Here is a 22,690-nt window from a genome sequence, read left to right on the forward strand (position 1 = left end):
TTCAAGATGATAAGTATCTCCTTATTTTACATTGGACAAACCTTTAACAGCTGGACTTGCACTTTTAAAATAGAATTATTGTTTTATCAAAAACTATCATGAACAAGTCAATAATAATATTATTATTATTTTTATTTACAAATATACAAAACATAAAAGTTGATCGAAATAGAAAACAGTTAAATCCTAGCATAGTATAACAATTTATGAACATAAAACTTTGTAGAAAAAGGGGTGGAAGAGTGAGAAAGAAGGGAATAGAAGAGAAGAGACAAGGGTAGATAAGACAAAAGAAATAGAAAAGATAGAAAGAGTAAAGGGGTTGGCGAATGTCCAGGGGAGCTGTATTGAAAACGAGAACCAATTCCTAATTTATTAGCTCATTCCCTTAGTTCGGGTTAGTCGTCTGGGTAGTTAAGTGCAAGTGCTTAATTAATCTAATTATGGAGATTATAGAAATTAGTAGTAAGTATTCTATCTGTATATATCTAAAGTCTCTTATTACTATAGAAAAAATATATGAGAAAGCTATATATCGGATTTGTATCTGGTCGAGTTTATAACCATCATTTCAATTATGTAGCGTGGTATTCTCCTTTTTTTCCTAACCAGCTGTAAAAAGGATCCCAACAATTATTAAATGAGGACAATGTTTCATTCCTAACTAGTATAGTTAATTTCGTCATCTCTGCACAGTATTTGATTTTTTTAATTATTGCGTCTTTCGGAGGTATATCCTCGTTTTTCCATCACTGTGCAAAGGTTAGTCTGGCTGCTGTAGTTAAATGGACAATTAAGTGTATTTGGGTTTTAGGCAAATTTTGTCTAAGAATGCCCAAAAGGAAACATTCAGGGTTTTTTTCTAATTTCAGATTTAGTATTTCATCAATCCAGAGTCCAATTATATTCCAATAATTCTGGGCTTTTATGCATTGCCACCATAGGTGGAAGTAAGTGCCTAGTTCTTGGTGACACTTCCAGCAATATGGTGAAAGTTTGTTGTTCAATTTTGTTAGTTTTATCGGGGTAATGTGCCACTTGTAGAACATTTTAACTAAGTTCTCTTTATAGGACGTGGCTATGGTTAGTTTATAATTTCTGCTCCAAAGTAATTGCCATTCATCTTCTTTGATCTCTTTTTTAAGGTCCAAATTCCACTGTTTTATGTTTATTTTTGTATTGGTATTATCCAATTCGTTAAAATTTAAGTAGCAATAAATTTTTTTAATTAATTAATAATATTATTAATGACCTCTGAACTGGACTTTTCATCCTGATTTATGTGAATTTATGTGGATATTGAAAGTATGTTAAAATTTTAAAGATATATTAAATCTGACTTCAATATCTTAATTCTTTTTTTCATTCAGTAACAAAATGTGGCAGAAAACCATATTATTGTTGCTTGGCAATTTGAATGTTGTAAATGCAATCTGGGAATAGAAAACTCCAGGAGCCATAAAAGGGACTATGGACCCAAATTTCTACCTATGGATGTTAGTAGGAAATGCAGGGCCGCCGCTAGGCTGGTACTACTGGGAGTGGCGTCAGGGGCCTGAAAAATGAGAGGGGCCCGGTTTTGCCGCCCAACCTCCTGGTGCCTGCAGTAATTTGTGCGTGGAAGATCCAAATCCGATGTCGCTGTTACTCTTTTTTTCCCCTACCTTTAGCAAAAGCAACATCGAGTCTTCCACCAGCCCCTTGCAAACAGGTTCAGGCAGCAGGGCGGTGGAAAAGGAGGCGGTGGAGGCAAGAGGCTTGCATGCTCCCCCCCCCCCCCCCGTGGCATAGGGGCCCGCTGACCTCAAGGATGCCCAAGGAAGCAGCAGGCAACGACAGAGCCAGTCAGGCAGCAGGGGGGCCCTGACGTCAAGACCTGCAACGGCCAGCAATGCTGCTGATAGCAACCACCCGATTGCTAGGAAGGCGTCTCAAAAGCCTCCTCAGAGGGTTTAAAGCAGGGGCTGGAAGATTGCCCCCCCCCCCCCCGCATTTTGAAAGGGAGAATCCAGCAGTCAAAAGAGATGAGAGCTGATCATTGTGAGTGCTGAGACAATGGGAGGAGTTGTAAAACTTCGGAGAGATGGGTGGGGGTTTGGTAGAGGGAGGATGAAGCTTCAGAGAGGGAGGATGAAAAGGCAGGAGGGGCTGGAGTTGAGTGCCTGGCAGCACGTCTCTTCCCCACCCCGTTTCCCTCCAACACGACCGACCGGGTCCCTCCCCCCCCCCCGCGGTTTTGGAGCCATTGGGATCTGTTCCGGGACGATCCTTCCTTTATTTCTTTATTGGCCAAGGGAGGAGAGATAAACATATGAGAGAGTGAAGGGGAGACAGAGGAAGAGGATGCAGGAATGAGAGAGACCTAGAAGGAGAGAGAAAGAAAAGAGAGAAATGGAGGGAGGAAGAAGGAAGAATGAAATGAATGGAGGGAAAGAGGGTGGAAGGACCTTTGGGGGGTAATTTCTTTCTCTCTCAACATTCAAATAATACAATGCACCATCTAATTTTCCAGGAATAAAATGCTGTATTTTCTTAGTAACTAATATCAATCATCCCAAAAGTTGCAAAAGGTTTTTTTCTAATTTTGTCATCCAGTTACATACATTTTCTTTTAGTTAAATTCCCTCTTTAATGTTCCTTCAAAAAATATTTCTAACTTATTAACCAGTATGCCAAAGTGCTAAATTCAATTCCATTTATGCGTTAATCCAAATCAGTATCACCTACTGCATATCGTATTGTAATCAATACTTCTAACTTTATTAAAACAGATCAGCAATTCCTAAATTCATATATCTAAATAGAAAAATAAAAGTTAAAAAAGAGCAAACAAAACAATACTCTAAGCTTAATGAACCCTTCTCAAACTCCAATTTCTTCAATCTGAGCAGAACTTTGAACCAAACCCTTTTTAAAAAAAATTTGTATCCCCTTTTAATCCCCTTTTCCATTTTATTCTTTCTATTCTTCCTTCTAGGAAAAAAGGATTTTGTTAGAAAAATAAAGGGGTTTATTGGATCAAACTTTGGACACTTGACAAGTTAGTTATGATGGTGGCCATGTCCCAGGGTTATGTGAACATCTTTTGGGATGTTCAAGCAGCTGCAAGGATTAACTTAATGACTGTGGCAAGAAAGGTGGTAAAGTGAGGCAGAACTCACTTAATAACCGTCTTACTCAGGAGATAGAAACATTGGCCTCATTGGTTCATTTACTGATGGTTCAAAGTCGCAACGGCCCTGAATAAAGTGACATGGCCCTTTTTAACACTTAGCACCTTCGCAGCAGCCCGATGATCGGAGGATCAAAACTTTGCTGCCGTTTCATTTTTATGACCGTTGCTGTGTGTCCTGAGGTCACGTGACCCCCTTTTGTTTCTAACCGATCCACGCCCAGGCATGGAAATGTGCCGCTCAGACATTATACTTTTCTGCTCACACCGAAAAAAAAATAGAGGGAACACTGCTTGAAGATATCTGGCTGGGGAATTCTGGGAGTTGAAGTCCAGATATCTTCAGGTTGCCAAGGTTGGGAAACACTGGCCTATGGGACCGCCTCGCTTGGCGTAAAGCGGGAAATGATCCCCAGGGGATGGAGTGGCTCGGCGACTTAAAGTAGTTTTAAAATGGCGGGGGGCCCAGACACTTAACTGTATGGGGCCCCAAAATTCCTGATGGCGGCCCTGAGGACATGCATTGATTTAATACAGCTACCAGAGCAATCATGGGCTTTCCCAAATATGCCCATGTTACACCAACACTCCGCAGTCTGCATTGGTTGCCAATCAGTTTCCGGTCACAATTCAAAGTGTTGGTTATGACCTATAAAGCCCTTCATGGCACCGGACCAGATTACCTCAGGGACCGCCTTCTGCTGCACGAATCCCAGCGACCAGTTAGGTCCCACAGAGTGGGTCTTCTCCGGGTCCCATCAACCAAACAATGTCGCTTGGCTGGGCCCAGGGGAAGAGCCTTCTCTGTGGCGGCCCTGGCCCTCTGGAACCAACTCCCCCAGAGATTAGACTTGCCCCCACCTCCTTGCTTTTCGTAAGCTGCTTAAAACCCACCTCTGCCCCCAGGCATGGGGGAATTGAGATACACTTTCCCCATAGGCCTTTACAATTTTATGCATGGTATGTCTGTATGTATGATTGGTTTTTATAATAATGGGTTTTTAACTGTTTTTAGTATTGGATTATTGTTATATGCTGTTTTATTACTGTTGTTAGCCGCCCCGAGTCTGCGGAGAGGGGCGGCATACAAATCCAATAAATAAATAAATAAATAAATAAATAAATAAATGAATGAATGAATGAATGAATGGATGGATGGATGAATGAATAAATAAATAAATAAAATAAATACTATTTAAAATTTGAATTTGAAGAGTAGCAGAATGCAAGATAATCTGTACTACTGTATGTAACAAATCTAGCTCTCTTTTTTTTTTACAATACAGAGATATTCCAAAGTGTTCTTGGGATGGGGGAGAAACCAGCTGAGATATATATTGCCTCCCAGGATCTCCTGTGTGAGCTAGTTCTGCATAGGAAAATAATGGAAGATCTACAATATTTGGCATACAATATATGGTTCCAGAAGTCACAATGATCCTCCTTCATCCCACTCCAAGTGCTGATGATTCACTCTGGGTGTAGGAATAAATGTTATCTGGACAAATAAAATGTAATCCAAATTAATTTCAATAGAAATAAATTAGCAATCAGTTTCTAGTCTTCATGAATGATTAATAAAAAATCTTATATTTGTTCAAGTCACCATCTTTATCCCTAAAGATAAAGGAATAATCAGCAGCAGTGGGGACTATTCCCTCTCACTTGGGAATGTCCCTGAGTTCCCAATGCCTGGGGGTTCTGGTCCTTTTGGACAAGACCAGAACTCTCCTGCAGGGAGAGTGATGCATGGGATCCTGCCAGAGGCCTGGCAGGGGCCGGCATGCCCCACCAGGCGAATTGGCTTGTTTCGCATCAGCTTTGGTGAAGCTGGACAGGCAGCCATGCCTGAGCCGACACAGCTGCGGAGACAACATGACGCCAGGATGGTAGCTGAATGATTACATCTGGAAAGAGAGATGGAGGAGTTACTTACAGAGGAAAGAAGGGATTTTCTTTCTATGGTGGTAAGTGGAGATTGCCTGAATGGGAGACTTTTGTTTTTGTGCTTGGTTGCTGGACAGAGCTAAAATGGCCTGAGATTGAAGAAGGCAGCTATTTGTGTGATGTGGCATTTCAGCGGAAGCTTTGAAAAGTAGCAAATTGCCCCTCATTTGATTCTTGCTAACTATCTAATTGGTCTTCTTTGAAATTTGCCTTTTGGAATCTAGAACCTTAAATTTCTGCTGTAGAAGCTTTATTTTTCTTTTCTTATATAAACAAAGAGGAATGTAATACCAGAAGTACAAGTTTCTAAAAAAAACGGAAAGAGCTGTAAAAGAGCTATCCAGAAAAGACTTGGAAAATTGGCTATCTAGCGACATTGTGTGGTCGGAGGAAATATAGCAGTTTGTTATATGTCTAAAGACTTTGATATTTTGGCTATGAGAAGGTGGATCAGCTAATGCATGGAAGGAAGAAAATATTCAAGATGAAATTGACTCAACTGAACTGAACTGATTTGATATGATTGGACTGCTTGATTTGACTGAAATTACATTTGGACTACCTGATTTGACTGAAATCACATTGGACAATATAATTTGAAATTAAATACTTTTAAGAATTAAATACTTTTAAGAAAATCCAGAAGATACTAAAAGTTATCAGCACTTTCTTTTTCTCTTTTCTCTTCTCTCACAAAGTTAAAATTATAAAAAAAATTGAGTATGCATAATGAATTGGATTTATTAATATTTTAATCTTATGAGAGATTACTAATGAAAATACATATATTCTATACATATATACAAGCAAATGATATAAAGTATAAAATGGAAGAACTGTACAAGAGGAGAAAATGTAATGGCTTATGAATGAGAGAATTGAAAATAGCTCTGATTATTGTGCATAATATAGATGAGATATTTGATTATGATTATGATTATTTTTGGACGGTTTTCTTTTTCTCTTTTCTCTTTTGTTCTTTTCTCTCTTTTTTTCCCTCTGATTTATTGAATTATAAATTTCCTATCTGATTTATGGCCCTTGGAGAAGGGCGGCATACAAATCCAATTAAATAAATAAATAAATAAATAAATAAATAAATAAATAAATAAAATAGGAGTAAGGGGGAAAAGAAAAGGGAAGAGAGGTATAATATCAGGAGTAGGATTAATATGGGATAATAATTAGCACTAATTATGTTAGCCATCATAAGGAAACACAGATGAAACAATGAAGAGTTAAAATGAATACATTAGGGAAGATTATCATACTGAGTTCGATAGTGGAAGATATTTAGAATTAGGGATAATATATAGATTAGGGATATATAGAGAGAGAGATTAGGGAAAATTATGGCACTGTACTCAGCAGAGAAAATAATTAGAATAGGGGAGATTATTGCACTTTTATGACAGTGAGACACAGATTAGGGAGGATAATTACACTTGGATTGGCTTTGGAATTTATAGATTAGAGAAGACTATCACACTAAGAACGGCAGTGGAAAATATCTAGATTAGGGAAGAATATTAATACATTGGTCTTTCTTTTTTAATGGAAGATACTTTTCGCACAAAATAATGGAATAATAATGACTTATATTTATTTTGTTCTGTTAAAGTAGAAACGATATACTGATATAATGAAAGAAATGAAAGGAATGAATTGAGTAGCAAATACATTTTAAAATCTATAACAAAAACCCTTCCTCCTATGTATAGATTAAGATGATATGAATAGGGCTTCTTCTTTTTTCTTTTTTCTCTTTCCTTCCTGGGTTTTTAAAGAGAAGTAAATTCGAATATTTTTATTGTTAAGGGCAGTTACGATAAAATGAGAGTTTTTCAAATGAAAGTAGGAATGTGTTTACTAACAATGCTAGAAAGGGACTGAAGCACAATGGCACAGTTATGAAAAATAGCAAATAGCCAAGATAAATTTAGATAGCTATAGCACTTTAAATATACGGTAAATGAACTTTTCAAGATACGAACCCGGTGTTTAAGATTTTTTTGCCTCTTCTTCCAAATTATTTTCACCTTACGAACCCAAGCAGCTGCTGCTGGGATGAAGGGGTTTCTTTCCCCCCCCTTTTTTTGAAGAAAGAAAAGGGAGGGGCTGCTTGGAGTAGGAAAGATTTTGCAGAGAACAATGTGCTTGCAAAGGCACTGAAACGGTGTCTTTTTAAGAAAGAAAAGGGAGGGGCAGTTTGGGGGAGGAAAGATTTTGCAGAGAACAACGTGCTTGCAAAGGCACTGAAACGGTGTCTTTTGAAGAAAGAAAAGGGAGGGGCTGCTTGGAGTAGGAAAGATTTTGCAGAGAACAACGTGCTTGCAAAGGCACTGAAAGGGTGTCTTTTTAAGAAAGAAAAGGGAGGGGCAGCTTGGAGGAAAGATTTTGCAGAGAACAACGTGCTTGCAAAGGCACTGAAATGGTGTCTTTTGAAGAAAGAAAAGGGAGGGGCGCCCCCCTTGCCTTTCTTCCTTCCCACTCACCCTTTAGCCTAGCCTTGCTTCTTCCACCCGCCCCCTTTAGCTGCTCCTCCCTGCCCTCTGTTCGCCTCCCTTCTAAAGTTTGGGATTTTCCTGAAGGATTTGCACGCATTATTTGCTTTTACATTGATTCCTATGGGAAACATTGTTTCATCTTACGAACTTTTCACCTTACGAACCTCCTCCTGGAACCAATTAAGCTTGTATGATGAGGTACCACTGTATTTGGAAAGGAAATAGCACAGGATGAATGATATATACCAGAATAAATTGGATAAATAATTAGAAAAATAATATTAATTTGACTAAGAATTTGGCATTTGGTATTGTAGTGTATTATATTTTAATTTGAGATATGTAAATTAGAATCTCTGTAGGGTATGAAAAACAATAAAAAAGTTATGCCCCCCCCAAAAAGAAAAAGCATAAAACACAGGAACAGAATAGAATATAATTCTTTATTAGCCAAATGTGATTGAACACACAAGAAATTTGTCTTCGGTGCATATGCTCTTAGTGTACATAAAAGAAAATATGTATTTGTTAAGAATCATAAAGTACAACCCTTAATGATTGTCATAGGATTCAAATAAGCATAAAACTGGATACAAATGGGAGGTTGAACAACTAGCCTCGTGGTGCGACTGGAACAATCTAGAACTGAATACACTCAAAACCGTAGAAATGGTGGTAGACTTTAGGAGAAACCGTCCCATTCTACTGCCTCTCACAATACTAGACAACACAGTATCAACAGCAGAGACCTTCAAATTTTTAGATTCTATCATATTTCAAGACCTAACATAGTCGTCTAAAATCAGAAATGTCATAAAAAAAGCACAACAAAGAATGGTCTTTCTGTGCCAACTCAGGAAGCTCAAACTGCCCAAGGAGCTGCTGATACAGTTCTACAGAGGAATCATTGAATCTGTCATCTGCACTTCTATAACTGTCTGGTTTGGTTCTGCAACCCAACAAGACTTCAGAGGATAATCGGAACTGCAGGGGGGGAAAACAATTGCCACCAACCTGCTTTCCATTGAGGATCTGTATACTACACAAGTCAAAAAGACACCTGTGAAAATATTTACTGATCCCTCACATCCTGGACATAAACTGTCTCAACTCCTACCCTCAAAACATCGCTACAGAGCACTACACACCAAGACAACTGGACACAAGAACAATTTTTCCCCGAACACCATCATACTGCTAAACAAATAATCCCCTCAACATTTTCAAACTATTTACTAAGTATGCACTACTGTTACTACTAGTTTTTTCCTCATCATTCCTATCACCCATCTCCTCCCACTTATGACTGTATGACTATAACTTGTTGCTTATATCCTTAAGATTTCTATTAATATTGATTATTTTCTGATTGCTTATTTGACCTCTATGATAATCATTAAGTGTTGTACCTCATGATTCTTGACAAATGTATATTTGTCTACAAATGTATATTCTATTCTGTCCTGTCCTGTCCTATTCTATGATACATGATGTCTTCATATACTTTGCATAGGAAGCCAGATCTCTTGGGTTGTCATATTAGAAGTGAGGACAGTTGACCATTGTTCATAGGCAACTTTTATACCTTCTTAAAATAAAAATCATTAATTGGTTAATACAAGCTGACAAATCAAGCACTTGTACAAACCTCTGTCTATCCATTTTCTTTTAGCATGTAAAATGTTTCTCTGATTATAATACTAAGGGGTAGATTGATTTTTTTAAATATTATAATAAAACAAAAATGTAAAAGTTCATTTAGCACTGGAGGGAACCAGCCTGTATGGAGTCAGTCACATTCCTTGTGCTTATCTTTCCCAGTGTATAAGTGAAGACTTCCTTTTAAGTTTCTAAGGGTTGGGTTGAACTTGTGAGTATTGCTAACATAATAGTCACTAAGAAACCAGTCATAAAATTGAGGACAACTTGAACTTTTACCCACTTACAGCAGCTTAATTATTTTCTGTTAACTGCTTCTTTCATCATTCAATAGCCTCGTGAGCATGTGCAGAAACCTTGAAGCTGGGCAGCTGATGAAACTAGAGTACACTGCCTTCAATCTTCAATATGAAAGAAAAGGTGGATTGTACCATTTTGCACAGACCTGCTCTGGAGCTGTAAAATCTACATTTAAAAGTGCCACTAAAATGCACACAAATATTGTACATATATATACACAATTCCCCCTTCCTTCCTTCCTTCCTTCCTTCCTTCCTTCCTTCCTTCCTTCCTTCCTTCTTTCCCCTTTCAAACTCCTCAGCTGTGGCGGCTTCAAATTTCTTATTGTCGGACCTTAGCAGTTGGATAGAGATAGAGCCAGCCAAACTGAGAGGCAGACACCCTGCTTCACAAAGCTGAATTTAATAAGATACGAACAATATGCCAAGATGGTAGGCTCCCTCCCTAGCATTTATGACACTAGTCGCACAGCGGGGCTCTTATTGGAGCAGTAATCTGGGTGAAGCTGGCAGAGTCTCCTGCATACAGATTCAATATAATAGAACAGCAGGGCCCTGGGAGGGGGGCTGGCCGAACAGCTTAACAAACTTAAAACCTATTACACCATGCTTGAAGGAGAACAAGATGAGGTAAAAACAAAGCCAAACAGCAGCTCACAAAATGGGCTTTACAAGCACAAGGCCGAACACCATCAAGGGCCATGGACTATACACTCCTTTCTATAGTAACACATTTGGTATAGGGCAATTTAGCAAGACACAAAGAAATGGTTGTGATGCCAATTGAAGTGTTGATACAAATGTACCCTGCTCTTTTCTGGAGTGAGAGATGCACCATATTGCTGAAAGAGAGTTAGGAATGTTTGCAAATTTCCCTTTCCATATCCTGCATTCTTTTCAAAGTAAGTGGTATGCCAAAAAGTAGAGGTGGAGGAGAACATATTGAAGCTCTAAAATATTAACTTCTCCTAGCATACCTTAGTCCTGAAGTTTACAAATATATATCTATATTTATCCATTTATGTATATATGCATTTGTCCACTCCATTGATGCACACTTCATCCCTCTCGAAGATCTTCCTTCCCAAAACATACTGGACTGCCATCTGTCAGAACTGGTGTAGGTTATGTCATTTCTCCAGGGGGCATAGCCATGGACCCAGGCAAGGTGTCAGCACTAAAAACCTGGCAACCCCCAAGGAGAGTCAAGGATATGTTGGGGTTTGCAAACTACTATCGCTCATTCATACCAGGGTTTGCCCAGTTGACCGTGCCTCTCACCTGGTTGTTGCAAAAACGGGTCTCATTTCAGTGGGGTGAGGAGGAGGAGGAGCGGGTTTTTGTAGCTCTTAAGGACGCTTTCAAGAAAGAGCCCTCGTTGCAGCATCCAGATCCGTGTCGGCCATTTGTCGTTGAGAGTGATGCCTCTGATGTTGCTGTCGGTGCTGTACTTCTACAGGCCCGTCCCGAAGGTGGCACCTTGTTTCCGTGTGCCTACCACTCCAGAAAATTCATGCCCTCAGAAAGAAACTACATGATCTGGGAAAAGGAACTTTTGGCAGTCAAGTCCACGTTCAAGATGGGGAGACATCAGGTAGAGATCAGGACTGACCATAAAAATTTGGAGTATCTGCAAACGGCCCGAAAGTTGAACCAACGACAAATATGTTGGTCGTTCTTTTTAGCAAGGTTCAACTTTTGGATCTGGTATACGCCCAGCTTCCAGAATCCCAGAGCGGATGCTTTGTCTAAGAAACCAGAGTTTCTGCATCCAAAAGAGCTGGCCCTATTACAGACCATCTTGCCAGCGAAGCGCTGGCTGCTACCCAGGACCACGTTGACTTGCGGAGGCGTATCTGTGAGATACAGCGGGGAGATGGGTTTGTGACACAGCGGGTGAGGGAGATGGTACCCAATTCTCCCTGGACATTTGCTGAGGGACTGCTCCGGTACCGGGGGCAGTTGTATGTCCCAGCAGGGCCGCTTTGTGGATTGATTCTGTCCCAATGCCATGACAATCCTGCAGCGGGTCATTTTGGCTTGTTTAAAACCTTGGACTTAGTGACTCGAACATTTTGGTGGCCGTGAATCCAAGATGACGTTCACTCGTATGTTGCCACATGTGAACGGTGTCGTGTGGCCAAGTCAGCCACAGGGACCCTGCCATTACAGCCATTGCCAATGCCCACGAGTCCATGGGGAGCTGTGTCCATGGACTTTGTCACACACTTGCCCTCTCGGCGCGGTTCAGCACAGTCATGGTGGTGATGGACATGTTGACAAAAATGGTCCATTTCATCCCCTGTCGCCAGGTACCCACATCCCATGACACCGCTAAATTGTTTTTGCAACATGTCTTCCGGATCCATGGACTTCCAGATCAAGTTGTGTCAGACTGAGGAACTCAGTTCATGGCACGGTTCTGAAAAGAGCTCATCTGCTTTACAGATCCAAGTGTGTCTTGCTTTGATCCAGCACCCTCAGACTGATGGGGGAACAGAAAAAAACATTGGAATTTTGGAACAATACCTGCGGTGCTTTGTGTCAGACTGGCAGGCTGATTGGTCATGTTTCCTCCCGGTAGCGGAGTTTGCATTTAATAATTCCCGGCTTACCTCCATAAGACTCACGCCATTTTATGCAAACTATGGCTATGGAGAGGGGCGGCATACAAATCTAATAAATAAATAAATCCCTGGTTTTTCCCATTAACCCTGTTAGATTCCCTGGTCCTCGCAGCAGAGGATTTTTTATTGGAACTGCAAGCGGTTCATGAGATGGTGAAGCGGTATTTGATTAAGGCCAAAGAGGACTACAAACGGGTGGCAGACCAGCCCCGGTGAGACTGGTCAGAGGAGACCTTGTCGACAGATTCTACTGGGAGCAAAACAGGCCTGCGGCATGTGGATGTCTCCGCCACATCCACCCCCACATTCCCTGGGGCAGGAGCTGGGCCAGAGCTAACCACAACACCATCCCCTCCCGGGAGGCCCCTCCCCTGGCTCCAGTGCAAGGGATGAGGTTTCTGTGGCAATTGTGTTTGAAATGCCTGGACAAGGACGGGAGCATCAACCAGGGCAGCCTCCACCCACGAACAATTGTCAGGCTCACCCTCCACCCATTGCACAAGATATTGAAAACTATCGTCCACCCAATGGGAGTCCCGGATGGCATGGATCATGACCTCGGGCAGATGATCCCAAACACAGGGGGCAGGCAACAAAGGGACACTGGGACGAAGTGGGCACTCAGGAGAAACAGGTACCAAAAGGGAACAGTGAAAAACAGGGTTTTTCATGTGCCAATAATCTTCTTGTTCATTGGAGGCTCAACATGTTTCTTTAAACTGTCCAGTTCAGTTTCCATTGCATTATACCATTTTTCTTGTTCTGACTCAGGTAAATGTCTTATTTGAGAAAATTCTCAGGAGTACTTAGAACTTTCCTCAAAACCTATAAATCTGTCTTTCTGCTACTGGACTTCCTTTCTTTCTCTGGACCAGTGGAATATTAACCATGGCATATGAGCCAAAAATGTGGAGTTTTGGATATCAGGCTTCTTTCCATAAAGCATGTAAAAGGAGTTTGTTTTAAAACACTGCTCCAGATATGGTTAACAATGTAATTAGCATACCTTAGTGCTTCACCCCAGTAGAAGTTGTTGAGATCAGCGTCCTCTAGAAGACAGCGAAACATAGTCTGTAAAACACCCTTCCTTCATTCTACTATACCATTAAGTGCTGGCGTGTAAGGGACTGAAGTCTGGTGACATATCCCATTTCGTCTCATCCATCCTTGGAATTGCTGGGACATGAATTCTCCACCACAATCACTTTGAATTCTTCTGATGTGGACAACATGTTGATTGAAGACTTGTGCTGCAAAGTCTCTAAAAATCTGAAAGGTTTCTGATTTTTGTTTCATTGGATACACAAAACCATATCTAGAATAATTATCAACAATAGTTAAGAAATACTTACAATTACCTCTAGTAGGCCGAAATGGACCGACAATGTCGGTATGAACCAAATAAAAAATGTGTGTAGACAAACGTGTGGTGTGTTTAGCAATAGGTGTTGCTTTGAATTTTGACTTGTTGCAAACAGAACAATCCAAATAAATTTTGCAATTACTATCAACCTTAAAACCATTTAAAAACTCAGGCATCTTGGATAAGACATCATATGAAGCATGGCCCAAACGACAGTGCCAATGGTGAATACACCTAGAATGAAAAGATTTGTTTGTTAATACAGGTTTAACATTTGCAACATTATGCGGAACCTCTTGAAGTTCATTGGCTTTATGAGCCTTTGTTTCTATAGTAGCAACAGGTTTTCTCTCTGGCCCTGTGCTTTCATTGTTTGGAATGTTTATACTTACATCAACTTGTGCTTGAGGTTTTGGCTTCAGGTAATAAACACCACCAATTGGAATAGCATGTGTGATAACAGTCCCATTCTTAATAATGTGAATTTCATTTTGTAAAAGCATAACTTTGTAACCTAAGTCTTTGTTTAGGTAATACAGACTGAGTAGGTTGCTTGTAGCTTCTGGAATGTAAAGGACACATGGAATCATCTGGTCTAATTCTTTTAGGTAAACAGTTCCTTCTCCTTCAACTTTGCATAAGTGATTTGACACTGAATATAACTCTTTTACATCAGTCTTATGTAATTCTGTGAAAAGTTCTCTTTGGTAAGTGATGTGAAAAGCAGCTCCACTATCTAAAGTCCATAATTACCTTGTGTTGTACTCAGAATTTGAATCTGGTATGCTGTTTAGGGTTAAAGTATTGATATAAGGATGTGATTCACTTCTAGAACCTGGTCTGTAGTTGCTGGAGCTTCTGCGTCTGTCGCCTCTCGGATCTGTTCCTCTGGGCTGGGCAGGATATTGGGAGTGTTGAGAATCAGCAGATTGAGTGCGTTGAAAATCTGTTCTTCTGGGCTGGTTATACCCTGGATATCTCGGAGTGTTACCTCTTTGTTGGTAACTGTGACTCATTGGAGCTCTAGAAGTAGCTGTTCTGGATTTAAGTCTTCATTCCATAATGACTTCTTCTTCTGTTAAGAGTTGGGAAACTCTGGATGTGGTGCGTTGAGCTAAAGGTATGTTACTGTATTTTGTAATAGCATCTTTCCAATCATCATTTAATGACATGATGATCGCCATGGTCATTTGGATGTGGTCAATATTATATCCTCTTTCTATCAATTCCTTTTGCATTGCTAAGATTGCTTAGATAAATGTAGAGCAATTTTCTCTCCAGGCTATAAAGTTCATCTAGAGCAGTGATCAAGGCATTTGCAATAATATCATGTGAAAATCTAACTGATAAATCGGTGTCCATTGACATTAGCATCAGCATGCTGGCTCTCGTATTTAAGAATCTTTCTTCTTCAGTCCACTGTCTATTTGGTGGATTGAATGCCATGTGATCAGCACCTTCACTATGTAGTATTAGTCTAATTTCATGTAACCAAGCTCTATAATTTTGTCCATTATTCTTTAATCTTGACTCACCTTTCAATGGTGACAAGGCAGAAAATTGCCTTTGAATTGCAGCCTGTACTGGTACTGGTTGTGGCAGCTGAAGAAATGGAGCCCACAGTGGTTGTGATGGTTGAATTGGAATCTGTGGCTGGCGCACCTGTGGAATAGGAATTTGTGACTGCTGTACCTGTTGGATAGGAATCTGTGGCAGCTGCACCTGTTGGATAGAAATTTGTGGCCGCTGCACCTGTTGGGTTGGAATCTGTGGCTGCTGCACCTGTTGAATTTGTGCTCCTTGGCTTTGTTGCGGCGTTTGCTGCAAAAATGTTGGTTGAGGTACAAACCTTGGTTTGTCTGCAGTGTAGAATTGTTCTCCTTGATTCATTTGATTATTTGTGGTTCCTTCTGAAGCCGAGGGCTCAGTGGGAGATAAAATCCTCTCTCCTGTGAAAGGGGGGGCAGCTTGTTCCATTTCTTGTTCTTGCTGTGATTCAGCATCTCTCTCTTCCTTTACCCTCATTAGCTTTGAGATTGCATCTTTTACTTCTCGGTTTGTCATACTTAATGCCAAAGTGTTAGAAAAATAAAATTTTCATTTCTTAGCAGGCATAGCAGTCCTTTTAGGGAGTGCTTGCTTCCTTTTCAGGCTTAATTAAGATAACCATCCATCTGCTGCCATATCATGGTTTGAAAAGTAATTAAAGTCTGTTAGAACCTTAATACCGTGGAGGCAATGGATAAGAGCTCCAATCATTTGTTCAAAACAAGATTTCTTTTATTATTAAAAGTAAAATAAACATTGTCTTAGTAGACAAAATAACAGAGTACCTTACATAATGGAGTCTAAGGCAGAGAAGAACAAAGGATCTAGAGAGACAGCATAAAGACGGAAATGATGTAGCAGGATATTACATCAAAGTAGGAGGATCAATAATAAAAGCACACAAGTTAACTCTTTAATTACTAAATGTCTCTGAGGCTGGCACTATTCAGCGTGACATTATTGAATAGTAATCTTCTTTGCTATGCTGTTCTCTGATTATTCCCAACAGATACATTTCCAGTTTCATTTCCAATTGATAATTTAATATTTCTTTCCACCAATTTTGAATCCTGGACCAAAATCTTTCTGCTTCCGGACATAACCACCAAATGTGATAGTACGTTCCTATGGCAGATTTGCATTCCTAGCACTTATTAGTTATATTTGGATAGATTTTGGATAGATATGCTGGAGCATAATGCCACCAATAAAACATCTTGTGTAGATTCTCTTTATATGATACTGATACTGATAATGTCATCTTGTAATTAATTTTCCATAATTTTTCCCAGTCATCTAGCTGAACAGAATAACCAAAATTTGTCATCCATGCTATCATGTTATATTTAACTATTTCCTCTGTATTTTCATAATTTAGTAAATAATTATACATTTTGGAAATAATTTTTTTTATCTGATCCTGTTAAGACTTTATCTATTTCATTATGTTTTTTACAAATTCCAAATTCAATTAAATCTTTTTTTATATCTGCTTTGTACCTGAAAATATGGTAACCAATCTAACTCTAGGCCTTCACTTTTAAGTTTTTCTCTGGATTTTAAGACTTCCTTGGAATTAAGAAGTTATTCATATGTTTTAATTTGATTTTTATTGATTATATTCAGGTGTATTTGAGCTTCCAATGTAGATAACCATCTAGGCACTTCTCTGTAGTGTTTTTTTCTTACTTTTCTCCAGTATTCAAGTAGAATATTCCGTATCTGGTGTTGTCTAAATTATGAATGTTTGATACCCTCCCTTTCCCACAGGTGTGTGTGCCATCCCTCATTAATATTATGTCCTTCAATTGCTAAGATTCTGATGTTATCCAATATAATCCATTCTTTAATCCATAGTAATAGTGTAGCCTGATAATATAATTCTAAGTTCGGAAGACCAAATCCTCCTCTCAGTCTTGAATCCTGCAGTGCTTTGATACTTATCCTTGGCTTTTTATTGTGCCAAATAAATTTAGAGATTATTCTATTTATGTTTGATTTTTTTAAAAAATCCAGTTGAATTGGTGCTGTTTAGAAGAGGTATAGCCATCTCGGAAGTATATTAGATTTTATAGTATTAATCCTTCCCAGTAAAGGTAGATTTAATTTGGACCATTTTTCTAGGTCTTCTTTGGTTCTATTTAAAAGTTTCATATAATTTGATTCTTTTAAAGATGAATATCTAGATGTGAGCCAAAGTCCTAGGTACTTAATTTTTTTTTCTATTTGAAATCCATTTTTTTCCATTAATGTCATGGTTTGATCTTGATTGCAATTTTTGGTTAATATCTTAGTTTTATTCCTATTAATTTTAAGACCAGCTACTCTTCCATATGTTTCCAGTTCTTTTAATAAGTGTATCATTGAGTTGGTTGGCTCTTCTAGAAAGTAGACTAAGTCGTCTGCGAATGCCTGTGTTTTATAAACTTGTTTTTTAACCTTAGTTCCTTGTATTTGAGGATTCGTCCTAATTTCATTTAATAAAATTTCGATTGACATTATGAAAATTAAAGGAGAGAGCGGGCACCCTTGTCTTACTCCCTTCCTAATATCAAATGTATCTGTCAGATCTCCATTAATTAGGATCTTTGCCTTTTGTTTAGAATATATTTTGTTTATCATATTTTCAAAGTTGGATCCAAATTCCATAATTTTTATTAATTTTTTAAAGAAATCCCAATTTAAGTTGTCGAAGGCTTTTTTGGCATCTAAAAACAAAATTGCAAATTCTTTATCGCTATGGCTTTCATAATACTCTAGCATGTTCAAAGTTATTCTAGTATTGTACCTTATTTGTCTGTTAGGCAGAAAACCGTTCTGTTCTGGATGGATTGTCTTATTTAGGGTTTTTTTCAGTCTCTCTGCTATGATTGACATATACAATTTGTAATCGACATTTAGCAAAGATATTGGTCTGTAATTTTTAATCTGGTCTGCATCTGTACCTTCTTTGCATATCAATGTTATATTGGCTTTTTGCCATGATAAAAGCTATACAGCATTTTTTAACATATTATTGTAAATTTATAATAATAAGTCTCCTGTTATATGTAGTGTTGCTTTACAAAATTCAATTGGGAATCCATCCGGTCCAGGAGTTTTATTATTATTCTGTTTCATGATTACTTTTTCTAATTCTTCCTTAGTTATTTCTTTATTTAACATTTCTTTGTCTTCTTTACTTATAGGTTTAATTTTAGATTTTTCTAAATATTTTAATATATCTTTTTCACTAATGTTATCTTTATCATATAGTTATTTATAATATTCTAATGCTATTTCTTTCTTTTTTTCTAATTGGTGGTGTTATTATTTTCTTTAAGAAATAACTCCATTTCTTTTTTAATCCAATCTATATGTTCTTGATCTTTTAATAATTGTGAATTCAACATCCATCTTTTATTTTTTTTCCTACCTTCACCTTTCCACAAGATTTTTATAGGATTGTGATCTGCCCATTCATTTATATCAATTTAGATCTGATTAATTAAATTTTCTACTTTACTATTAGCCCAAGCCGTATCTATTCTGGACCAACTCTGGTGGGCATTGGAGTAAAATGTATATTCTCTCTTATCTTTGTTTCTTATTCTCCAACAATCTCTCAGATTTAATTCTTCACACATTTGATGCAATGTTTTCGGAAGCACTTTTCTTTTTTTGTATAAATTTTTACTAACACTTTTATAGTCTTTAATAGCATCAATCATACCATTAAAATCCCCAATTACACAAATATCCTCAACTTCCAGTTCTACCAATTTCTGATGTAATTTACAAAAAAAAGTTTTAAGGTTTTTTGTTTGGTGCATATATAACTGCTAGTGTAACTTGTACATTAAAAATTGAAACTGAAATTATTAATATTCTTCCTTTTCTGTCAGCATATATCTTTTGGGCATCTAGTTCTTTTTTCACATATACCGTAACCCCTCTTTTTTTATTGTACGATAAGGCTGTAAATACTCTTCCTATTTCTTATTTTCTAGCTGTTTTTTCATTTTCTTGTGGGATGTGCACTTCTTGTAAACAGATAACATTCATGTTTTTTCTTGTAGTTTACTAAATATTCATTTTCTTTTGACATATGAATTTTAACCATTTACATTCATTGAGAGTAGATTGACCGTATTTTCCATGCCCACTTAGTTTCGTATTTGCCTTCTATTTATTCTATTTTCTTTCTGCGCTCTAGTGAGCATTCTTTCTTCTTCCTGTTCTTTATCTTTAGATGTTCCTTCTTTTCCACTGTCTAAGTCTATTAAGGGTTGTACTTTCTAATTCGGATCTTTCTTCTACCATAAATTCCTCAAAGAATTCCTGTGCCATTAGTTCATTGTTTATTTTGATCTTTTTTCCTTTCCACGTAATAAGCATTCCTTCTGGGACTAAACATCTGAAGAGAATTCTCCTTTTATTTAGTTGTTCTGCCAACGGGTGATAGCCTCTTCGATTGTCCCTTAGTCTTTTTGGTATTTGCTTAAGGATTCTAATTTCTTTCCCTTTATGCAATACTGTTTCGTCTTTTGTAATTTTTAATATTTCATTTCTAATCTCTTTTTTGGAGCACCTTACATGTACTTCTCTGGGCAATTTATGTTTCCGGGCGTAATTGGTATGCACCCTGTAAATTTCATCTAATCCATTTGCGGTTTCTTATTTATCTTTTTGTAGGATGTTGGCTATCATTTCTGTCATTATCTCTGCTAGATTTTCATTTTTGTCTTCTACTACATTTTGAAATCTGATATAAAACATTTTGGAATCTAGACTGAATCTGGGCATAATGCCACCAATCCATTGTTACTCCTGCTTCATGTAATTCTTGTCTAGTTTTCAATTTCAATTGTTCATCTAGTAAATCATTGTATTTCCATATTTTACCTTCTTGTAGTAAATTAGGATGGCATATAGTTTCGATTGGGGGGATCCATTCTGGAATTGTTTAAAAAATGGTCTTTTTTATGTCAATCCATACTTCCAATAATGACTTTCTGATTATATGTCTCTTAAAATATGAATGGATTTTATACTTATCATACCATACAAAAGCATGCCAGCCTAACATTAAATCATGGCCCTCAAGATTCAATAATCTTCTATTTTCCAAGGTTAGCCATTCCTTGATCCATGATAAAGATGCAGCTTGGTAATATAATTTCTAGTTAGGGAGGGCAAGCCCACCTCTCTCTTTTACATCTTCTAAAGCGCTTAGTTTTATTCTCGCTTTTTTCCCTTGCCAGATAATTTTTTAAATAATCTTTCTTAATTTTTTTTTAAAAGTTCCCCCAGGATTAATTGGGATTACCTGAAATAAAAACAATACTTTGGGCAGAATATTCATCTTAATTGTAGAAATTCTCCCATGTAGGGATAATTGTAGGTTGTTCCATATTTCTAAATCCTTTTTAATTTGACCTAAAAGATTTGTTTAATTATCATTTTTAAAGACATAGATTTAGCAGAGATCCAGATACCTAGATATCTTACTTTTTTGTTATTTTCATATTTGTCAGATTTTCCAGTTGTTTTGTCTGTGATTCCGTCATATTTTTAATTAACAATTGCATCTTGATTTTATTAATTTTCAAGCCTGCCACACTCCCAAATTCTTCTATTAAATCTATTAATTTTGGTATTGATGTCAGGGGGTTTTCTGTGATGAAGACAACATCATCTGCAAATGCCTGGACTTTATATGATTCTCTTTTAATCTCTAATCCTTTAATATTCTTGTTCTTGTTTTTATTAACAGTGTTTCCTATGTTAAAATAAATAACAGGGGCGAGAGGGGACAACCCTCTCGCCCCTGTTTTTGTATCTCTAACCTTTCCGTTTGATCATTATTTAGTATAATTTTGGCTGTTTGGTTCAAATATATAGCATCTATTACATTAATAAATTTAGTGCCAAATTTCATTTTATTTAATTATAATTTCATAAAAGTCCAATCAACATTGTCAAAAGCACCAACACCATTTGTTTTTCTGGATGTTGTTAATAAAATTCCAATGTATTAATAATTGTCCTCAAGTTGTTTTTAATTTGTCTGCTCAGCAAAAATCCATTCTGGTCTTCATGAATTATTTCATTCAATTTTTTTTTAAAGTCTAAATATATAGATAGAGACAAATATTTTATAACCTACATTTAATACAGATATTGGCCTATAATTTTGTATTTTATCTTTCTCTGTTCCTGGCTTATGTATTAACATTATTAAGGCTTCTGACCATGATCTTGGAATTTTACCATCTGCAATTATCTTATTAAAAGTCTCTAACATATTTAAAGTAAGTACATTGCTATCTAGTTTATAGAATTCAGCAGATATAGCGTCTAGGCCAGTAGCTTTATTTTTTTTATTTTTGTTTGTTGTAATTCTGCCATAGTAAATGGTGCATTAAGACTTTGTTGTTGTTCTTCTAATAGTGGTGGTAAATTTATAGAATTTAGGAATTTAGAAATCTCTTCTTTTATTTCTTCTTTTTGATATAAATTGTTATAAAATTCCACCGCTATTTCCTTCTTTTCATCTGTTCTATATCTTAGTGTACATTTACTATCTTCTAGTTTCTTTATCATTTTAGATTCTCTATGTTTTCTTAATTTAAAGGTTAACCATCATCTAAGTTTATTTGCTCTTTTAATTTTTTCAGTTATTTGTTCTTGTTCAATCAAATTTATTTTGTGTTTTGACAAATCCATTTTCCTTTTTACCTTATTATCATGTGAGTTACTTTGTAGTATGATTTCTAAATCTTTTAATTCTTTCTCTAGTTGTTGGTATTGGTTCTTTTTCTCTTTTTCTTTTTTTGCAGTATAAGAAATCATCAGACGCCGAATGTAGGCCTTAGTTGTATCCCATAAATTTTGTGGGGTTGTTTCTGAATTTTTATTAATTCTAAAAAAGGTTTCTAATTCTCTTTCCATCCATTCTGCATATTGGGGATCTCGTAGGATATTTCTATTCATTTGCCAATTAATTTGTTTCTTATTTCCTTTCCAAAAAATTACTAATGGGTTGTGATCTGCTCAGCTGTTTGTTTCTATTTCAATGTCTTTTATATATTCAGAAGTATGTGCTGAAGCCCAAGCCATATCTATTCTAGTCTAAATTTTATGTGGGTTTGAATAAAAGGTATACTGTTTAGTTAATGGGTGTCACTCATGCCAAATATCTTTAAATAATAATTCTGAGCTCATTTTCCAAAATGACATTGGCAGAATTGTTTTCTTTTTCTTATCTTTCTTTTTACCAGAGTAATCCATTAAGCTATTAGGAATAGCATTGAAGTCACCCACTATAATCATATTCTCAATTGCTAATTCAATTATTTTATCGTGTAGTTTTTTATAAAATTCTTTTTGATTTTCATTTGGTGCATAGATGGATACAATGACGAGAGGTTCCAGTTCTAGTTTCAATTGTACAATAAAAATTCTACTGTCCTGGTCACTATATAATTGTTTTGTATCGATTGTTTCATCATAGTTAAGTGGTCGGTGGTCTTGTAATTCGCCCACATGCCACAGCCATTTCCTGCCATCCCCCAAGCCTACTATAT

Source organism: Erythrolamprus reginae, chromosome Z (genome assembly GCF_031021105.1).
Source record: "Erythrolamprus reginae isolate rEryReg1 chromosome Z, rEryReg1.hap1, whole genome shotgun sequence".
Classification (NCBI taxonomy): Eukaryota; Metazoa; Chordata; class Lepidosauria; order Squamata; family Dipsadidae; genus Erythrolamprus; species Erythrolamprus reginae.